This window comes from Hibiscus syriacus, unplaced genomic scaffold (assembly GCF_006381635.1).
Source record: "Hibiscus syriacus cultivar Baekdansim isolate YM2019G1 unplaced genomic scaffold, ASM638163v2 tig00116939_pilon, whole genome shotgun sequence".
In the NCBI taxonomy this organism is placed as follows: Eukaryota; Viridiplantae; Streptophyta; class Magnoliopsida; order Malvales; family Malvaceae; genus Hibiscus; species Hibiscus syriacus.
The window spans coordinates 1715682-1722517 of record NW_024063477.1 but is presented as its reverse complement, the minus strand read 5'-3'; the positions used below and the strand labels follow the sequence as shown (position 1 = coordinate 1722517).

The window sequence follows — 6836 nt, the reverse complement described above, 5'->3', positions numbered from 1 at the left end:
GCGGCGTTTGTAAGAAAACGCCGATAAAAATAAAAATCTACTGCGGCGTTTTTGTAGAAAACGCCGCTAAACATCAACGACTATTGCGGCGTTTGTCTGCCAAATGCCGTTAAATATCAACACCTATTGCGGCGTTTTAATGATAAACGCCGCTAAATATCAAAATACCTTTTGCGACGTTTGTTGAACAATCGCCGCTATATGTTGTAACCTATTGCGGCGTTTTTCAAAAAACGCCGCAAACTTTAGCGGCGCTATTTTTAGCGGCGCTTTTAGCGGCGTTTTTTTTACGCCGTATGTGTTTTTAGCGGCGTTTAAAAACGCCGCTAGAAGTAAAAAAAACGCCGCAATAAGCCACTTTTGCTGTAGTGAGTGCTGTATATATACCATATTCCATTTCACTACACTGCCAACAAAAACTCATCTATCTCTTACATCACTGCTGCAATCTATTATTCTCCAAATATATATAATAGCATTCATGGCATCACCAGCAGCTGTTATTTCCTCGCTGCTTTTCTACTCTTTTATAGCTGCCTCTACTGTGGCTGCTAACTTCCACCGTGAATTGGACATCACATGGGGAGATGGTCGTGGTAAGATTGTCAATAATGGAGATGTTCTCAGTTCTCACTCTCTCCCTTGATAAATCGTCTGGCTCTGGTTTCCAATCCAAGAATGAATATCTTTTTGGGAAGATCTACATGCAACTCAAGCTTGTCCCTGGGAACTCTGCTGGCACTGTTACCGCCTATTATGTGTGTTTTCCTACTCCATTTTCCAAGAACTTTGAAATATTATTAAACGATCAGGTCATCAGTCTTTACTCATTATTTGCTTTTGAAATGTTTGCAGTTATCTTCAAAAGGATCAAATTGGGATGAGATTGACTTTGAATTCTTGAGAAACCAGAGTGGTGATCCCTACATCTTGCACACCAATGTGTTTAGCCAGGGAAAAGGCAACAGGGAACAACAGCTCTATCTATGGTTTGACCCCACTTCAGATTTCCACACATACTCCATCCTCTGGAATACCCAAAGAATCATGTGAGTAATTCACTCTCGAATAACAAATGTTGTTTCTGTTCATCTTCACCGTCCTAAAAATGCTGTTGGTTTTGTGATTCAGCTTTTCTGTTGACGGTACGCCAATCAGAGAGTTCAAGAACTTGGAATCAATGGGAGTCCCATTCCCCAAAGACCAGCCCATGAGAATATACTCGAGTCTGTGGAATGCTGATGACTGGGCAACAAGGGGTGGGGTGGTGAAGACAGATTGGACACAAGCTCCTTTCACTGCTTCGTACAGGAACTTCAATGCGAATGCCTGCATTTGGTCTACTGGATCATCTTCTTGCTCTTCAAATTCCCCAGCTGCTTCAAACCCTAATAATGAATGGCTTTCACAAGAATTAGATTCATCAAATCAGGAAAGGATTCAATGGGTGCAAAAGAATTACATGATATACAACTACTGCGCAGACACCAAGAGGTTCCCTCAAGGCTTGCCTACTGAATGCAACACAGCCCAAGAAAAAAATATTGATTCAGATTATTATTATTATTATTATTATTATTAGGTTAAGTTCTTCATTATATTGTATTATTTTATGTTACTAAAACTTATTATCAATTGTTTCATTCTTAATTCGACATTCAGTCAATTATTTGATTGTAAAATGTTGAAGTATAATGAAATGCGTATAGACACTTTCTTAGAACCTTAGAAGCAATAATCTTTGTTACCATGCTGATTTGTACGGTAACAGCTGCAAAAATCAGCAGGTACAACTTCACTGTTCTTGTATGTTCATATCTATCAAGCTATTTGAATCCAAATAAGCAAATATCAACCTTGAAACCAGCCATGCATACCTTGATACCAGATTTTTTTCAGCATTTTCAAAATTTATTTCGATTGTTTGTTCGACAATCTCACTAATGGAGAAATTATTGTTGATATGTTATTTGATAAAAAATAATTACCGAGACAATCTAGTTACATTCATGGATCCTAAACATTTATGGGCAAGTTTCAATGCTTGAAAATGTTACGAGTGTTGTCCTAATTGATTAGTTTGCTTTCCGCTCTCATCACACCTAGGGTGAATTTGATTCACAAAATGTAAAATTATTTTTGAAAATAAGATTATTGAAATGTAACATTACTTTGAGAATGTTGCATTATCTTATTTGGTTTGTTTAGCAGGAATGTAAGATTACACTGTTTGGTTGGAAAAATATTAGATTACTTGAATTTATATTTTACTAAATTATCTTTGTGATATATATTCTTTTTAAAAAGTTAAACTTTAATATTAAATTATAAATGTTTGAATTAAAATTTATAAAAATATTTTAATTGTTACACTAAGTTTAAAGAAAAAAATACATTTCACATATAATTAATATATCAAACATATGTTTTTAAATAATTTTCATAAGTATCATATTTATTTATATATAATATAAATAAAAGTTAATATTATGGTCTCGAGAGAACAAATATATTATTTTTCAATGTATAAGATCAATTTTTTAATAATTGAAAAATTAAATATTATTTTAAATAATTATATTTTTTAAAATAATAACATTTTCACCTCGTAAAATTAGAAAATGATTAATATACTAAATATTAAAAATATACAATAATTTTAATTACTCAAATTTATTAATATTTTATTAAATTAAACTCTTTGTATATTATCATTATTAAGTTGATAATTTTGAGTAAAACACAAAGAATAACAATCGAGAAGGATCCATGCGAAAATATTTCATTATTTTAGGGGGTATTTATGTCTAAAGTGGTGGAAATTGTACATTATCAAAGAATTTGGAGGTAATTACATTCCCACTATTTTAATCAAAAAATGCTACTATTGGTGATAAATTATTATTTGATAATGATATTTTTCGTGAACAAAACGTGAAAAAAGATTATTCTCCTTAATTAGGGGTGTTCAAACGGTTAATTTGACCACCGATCAAACCGAATTTTCACTAATCGAATTAATCGAACTTTTTTTCTTTAACAGTTAATCAAACCAAACTTTTTTTTTTAAAATATTAACTGAACCGAATAAAGTTTATTTATTTTGACCGGTTAACCGAATTAACCAAAATTTTTAATAATTTTTTTAATTAGATTAATTTTAATATAATAGAAGTATTGGGGGTTAACGATTAAAAATTTAAAAAGGAAAGGGAAGAAGGTTCGTGCGTCAAAAGAGGAGTAGAGTAAAAAAAATCTAAAAAGGGGGAAGTGGAGAATGAAGATGAGAAGGAAATTTTGTCAATGGAGATAAGGGCCGTGACAATCGATGAATGAAATCTTATTCCTATTTTGGAGGCGCATGCCGATGTTGGTTCAGAAGCGATGGCCACCTTTGCTTTAGCGGAGACTCTTGGGATTAAATTCAGAGCATCAGATAGTAAGGTAGTGAAGAAGTTCGAGGAAATCAACAAGGTGGGGAAGAATAATTAAAGCGGTCAGGTTCTATATTATGGGTGTGTTCACTGGTAATTTTTTTAAATGCAGTGCTCAGTTTTGACATGGAACGTGATGGGTTTAGGAAAACCCGAAAAAGTTAGATCGATTAGCAGGAAAATTCAAAAATAGCAAAGCAAAGTTAGTATTTTTGCAGGAAACAAAGCTTCAAGAGATTTCTCCAACAGTGTATAGAAGATTGTTTGGGAAAACTTTAAGCCAATCTATTACAGTGCCGTCAGAGGGTGCCTTGGGTGGGTTAATTCTGTTGTGGGATCCAAATTTCATTACAATAAATAGTAAGTATCTAGATAGAAGATTTATTGCTATTGTTGGTTTTATTCCAAGTATGAACTTGCAAATTGAGTTTATCAATATATATGGTCCGAATGATCAAAGTCAGAGAAGATAGTTTTTCTCCAGGATAAGTGCGTTGATTATGATAATAGGTGTCCCAGTGGTAATTGGAGGAGATTTCAATACTATCAAAGAATGCATTGAGAGATTCCAAGCTACAAAATACACGGAAGGTATGAAATTATTGTCTGAATTTATACAAAATCAAAATTTGGTAGATCTTCCATTGTCGGGGAGCTGTTATACTTGGTTCAGAGGTGGCGAGTCTGTTTCAGCGAGCAGATTGAATAGATTCCTTATTTCGGACGAAGTGTTAAACAAATACCCAACAATGGTTCAATTAGCTTTAGACAGAGGGCTATCGGATCATAATCCGGTTCTGTTGAAAGTGCAGAAAATGCAGTCTAGTCCGTGCCCTTTCAAGTGGTTTGGCCACTGGGGGATGGCAATGAATATGTGATAGCGATGGAGGCTGCGATTAGAAACAGCTAGGTAAATGAAATATCAACATTATTAAAGGTGGCAAAAGATGTTACCAACACCTAGGTCAAGAATGTCAGACTGATGGACAGAGATTCTATTGATGACATTGAAAACAAAATTAGTGGTCTAGAAAAAATAGTTTTTGCCACTAGTAACAATGAGCCGGTCCTAAATGAGATTAGAGTTCTGAAAGCTAAATTGTGGCAGAAACATAGACAGACAGAGAGAATGACTACAAAAATCAAGATTGAAATGGTTTAAGGTGGGGGACAGAAACACATAATTTTTCCATTTAACGGCTGCTTTGACAGGTAGGAAGAATTATATTCAAAATATCAGAAGTGGAAACGTGTGAGTGAGCGGTCAACAAGACATAGCCAAAGTGTTTAAAGATCATTTCTCATATTACTACAATAATGTCAACACAATCCCAGTGACTGAGTTTGATATACAATTTAGGAGATTGTCCTCTTCAGTTAAAAGGTCGATTGAAGTTCCTTTTTCGGAGTAGAAAGTGTGGCAAACTATTGCATCAGCAAATGAGTTCTGTTCTCCTGGACCGGATGTATTCAATATGGAGTTTTTCAAAAGATTCTGGTCGGTGCTAAAAGGTGAGACTTTAAAGTTCTTTGCTGAATTTTATGAATGAAACTTGAAGGATACGACAACAAATAAGTCTTTTATTACGCTCATCCCAAAGAATCCTAATCCCAATTGTGTTGACGTGTATGACCCATCTCGCTAGTGAGTAGCCTATACAAGATCCTGGCTAGGGTTCTATGCCGGATGTATTAAAGATGTGGTCGGCGAGAGCCAGATTGTCTTCATTGCAGGAAAAAAACTTATGGATTGTTGGTTAATTGCTAATGAGGTAATTGATTATTTGTATCGAAATAAGAGAGAGGGGTGATCTTCAAAGCCGATTTCTCAAAATCCTACAACATTGTAGACTGGAAATACCTCGAATTTATAATGAAAAAAATGGGAGTCGAAAAAAATGGAGAAGATTGATTGATTTATGTATTTTATCTCCTTCAATATCAATTTTAATTCAATATCAATTTTAATAATGGTTTTAGTAATGGATCTCCATCTGAATGGTTTTCAATAAGGAGGGGGCTACGGCAAGGGTGTCATATATTTTCTTTTCTATTCAATATAGTTGAGGAGGGCTTAAGTGGGTTGTTGAACAAAGCTACTTCTATGGGGTGCTTCAAAGGGGTAGCTGTTAACAATAGTGAGATGCACATCAGTCAGCTACAATTTACCGATGACTTGATAGTGTTTTCAGAAGCAAATGGAGAGATGGTAAAGAATGTAAAGAGGATTCTCAAGGTATTTGAGGTAGTTGTTGTCCTATCTCTCAATTTAAAAAAGATAAAACTATACGGTGTTAACGTCCCTGATACTACCTTGTGTCATGGTCAGAATTAGTTCAATGTAGTTGAGAGAAGCTTCCTACGGTGTATCTTGGGTTACCCTTGGGCCATCCGAGGAATTTTACAGAAATGTGGAGTCTGATATTAGACAAGTTCCATGTAACATCCCAAAAACCAGAATAGTGACTAGAACGTAAGTTTTGAAATTTGGTGTCTTAATTCAAAAAATTGAAAGTTCAAAGAATTAATTGTAATTTCTTTGGGTATGACTGATTTGGAAAAGAAGAAAAGAAGGAAAGACAAAAAGGTCTTTTAGCAGGAATGAATTTAAAATTCATAAGTGGGGTATTATATATACACGTGGGAAAAATGGAAAGGAAGAGTAAGTGATATCTAGATAATTCTTCATCTTTCTTCTTCCTCTCCACTGTGGGGTCTTGCATAAGGTGAGTATGCTTCTTAGTGATTATTCCTTTCATTTTAAGGTTGGTTTTGAGTTTTGGAGCATTAGGAAAGCTTAAGGAAGCTTCAAGAGAATTAGAAACTAAAAGATTTACAAGTTATGAGAGATTAAGTAAAATGAGTTTTTGAGTGAATTGTTTAAAAAAGGAGTAAATGGATTTTGAAGCTGAATTTGACTTGTCATGAGTAGAAATAAGAAATTCAAAGTGTTAGAAATGAATTTGGAATATGTTGATAAATTGGTATGGTTATTGAATTCTAGTGTGTATGTGGGATATTGGATATTAGGATGAATTAAAGTGATCTAAGTTGATTTGAATAAGTGTCGTTAAGCCTAAAGGGTTAAAAGGAGGTTATAGTAGAAAATTTAAGTAAGTTTGGTAAATTTTCGGGTAAAATAAATAAGTTCTAGGCATGGGGTATCGGTACTGTTCATCCAGTACCAATACTTCAAAGAAAAATAAGTATATTTTGAGCTTGGGGTATCGATACTAAAGGAACAATATCGATACCATAAGATAAAATCGAATGAAATCTTTAAGAAGTATCGATACCTAAAGAGTAGTATTGTAACACCCCCAACCCGTACCCGACCCGAATACGAGTCTGAGGTGTCACATTGACTTTTCAAACTTTAACTCTTGACAAAATTCAAAGAAA

The 6836-nt window shown here is 34.1% G+C and overlaps 1 pseudogene; it reads left to right on the top strand.

Moving 5' to 3' along the window:
- Positions 1-481: 481 nt before the first annotated feature.
- Positions 482-1605, top strand: LOC120188266 (annotated as a pseudogene).
- Positions 1606-6836: the final 5231 nt, after the last annotated feature.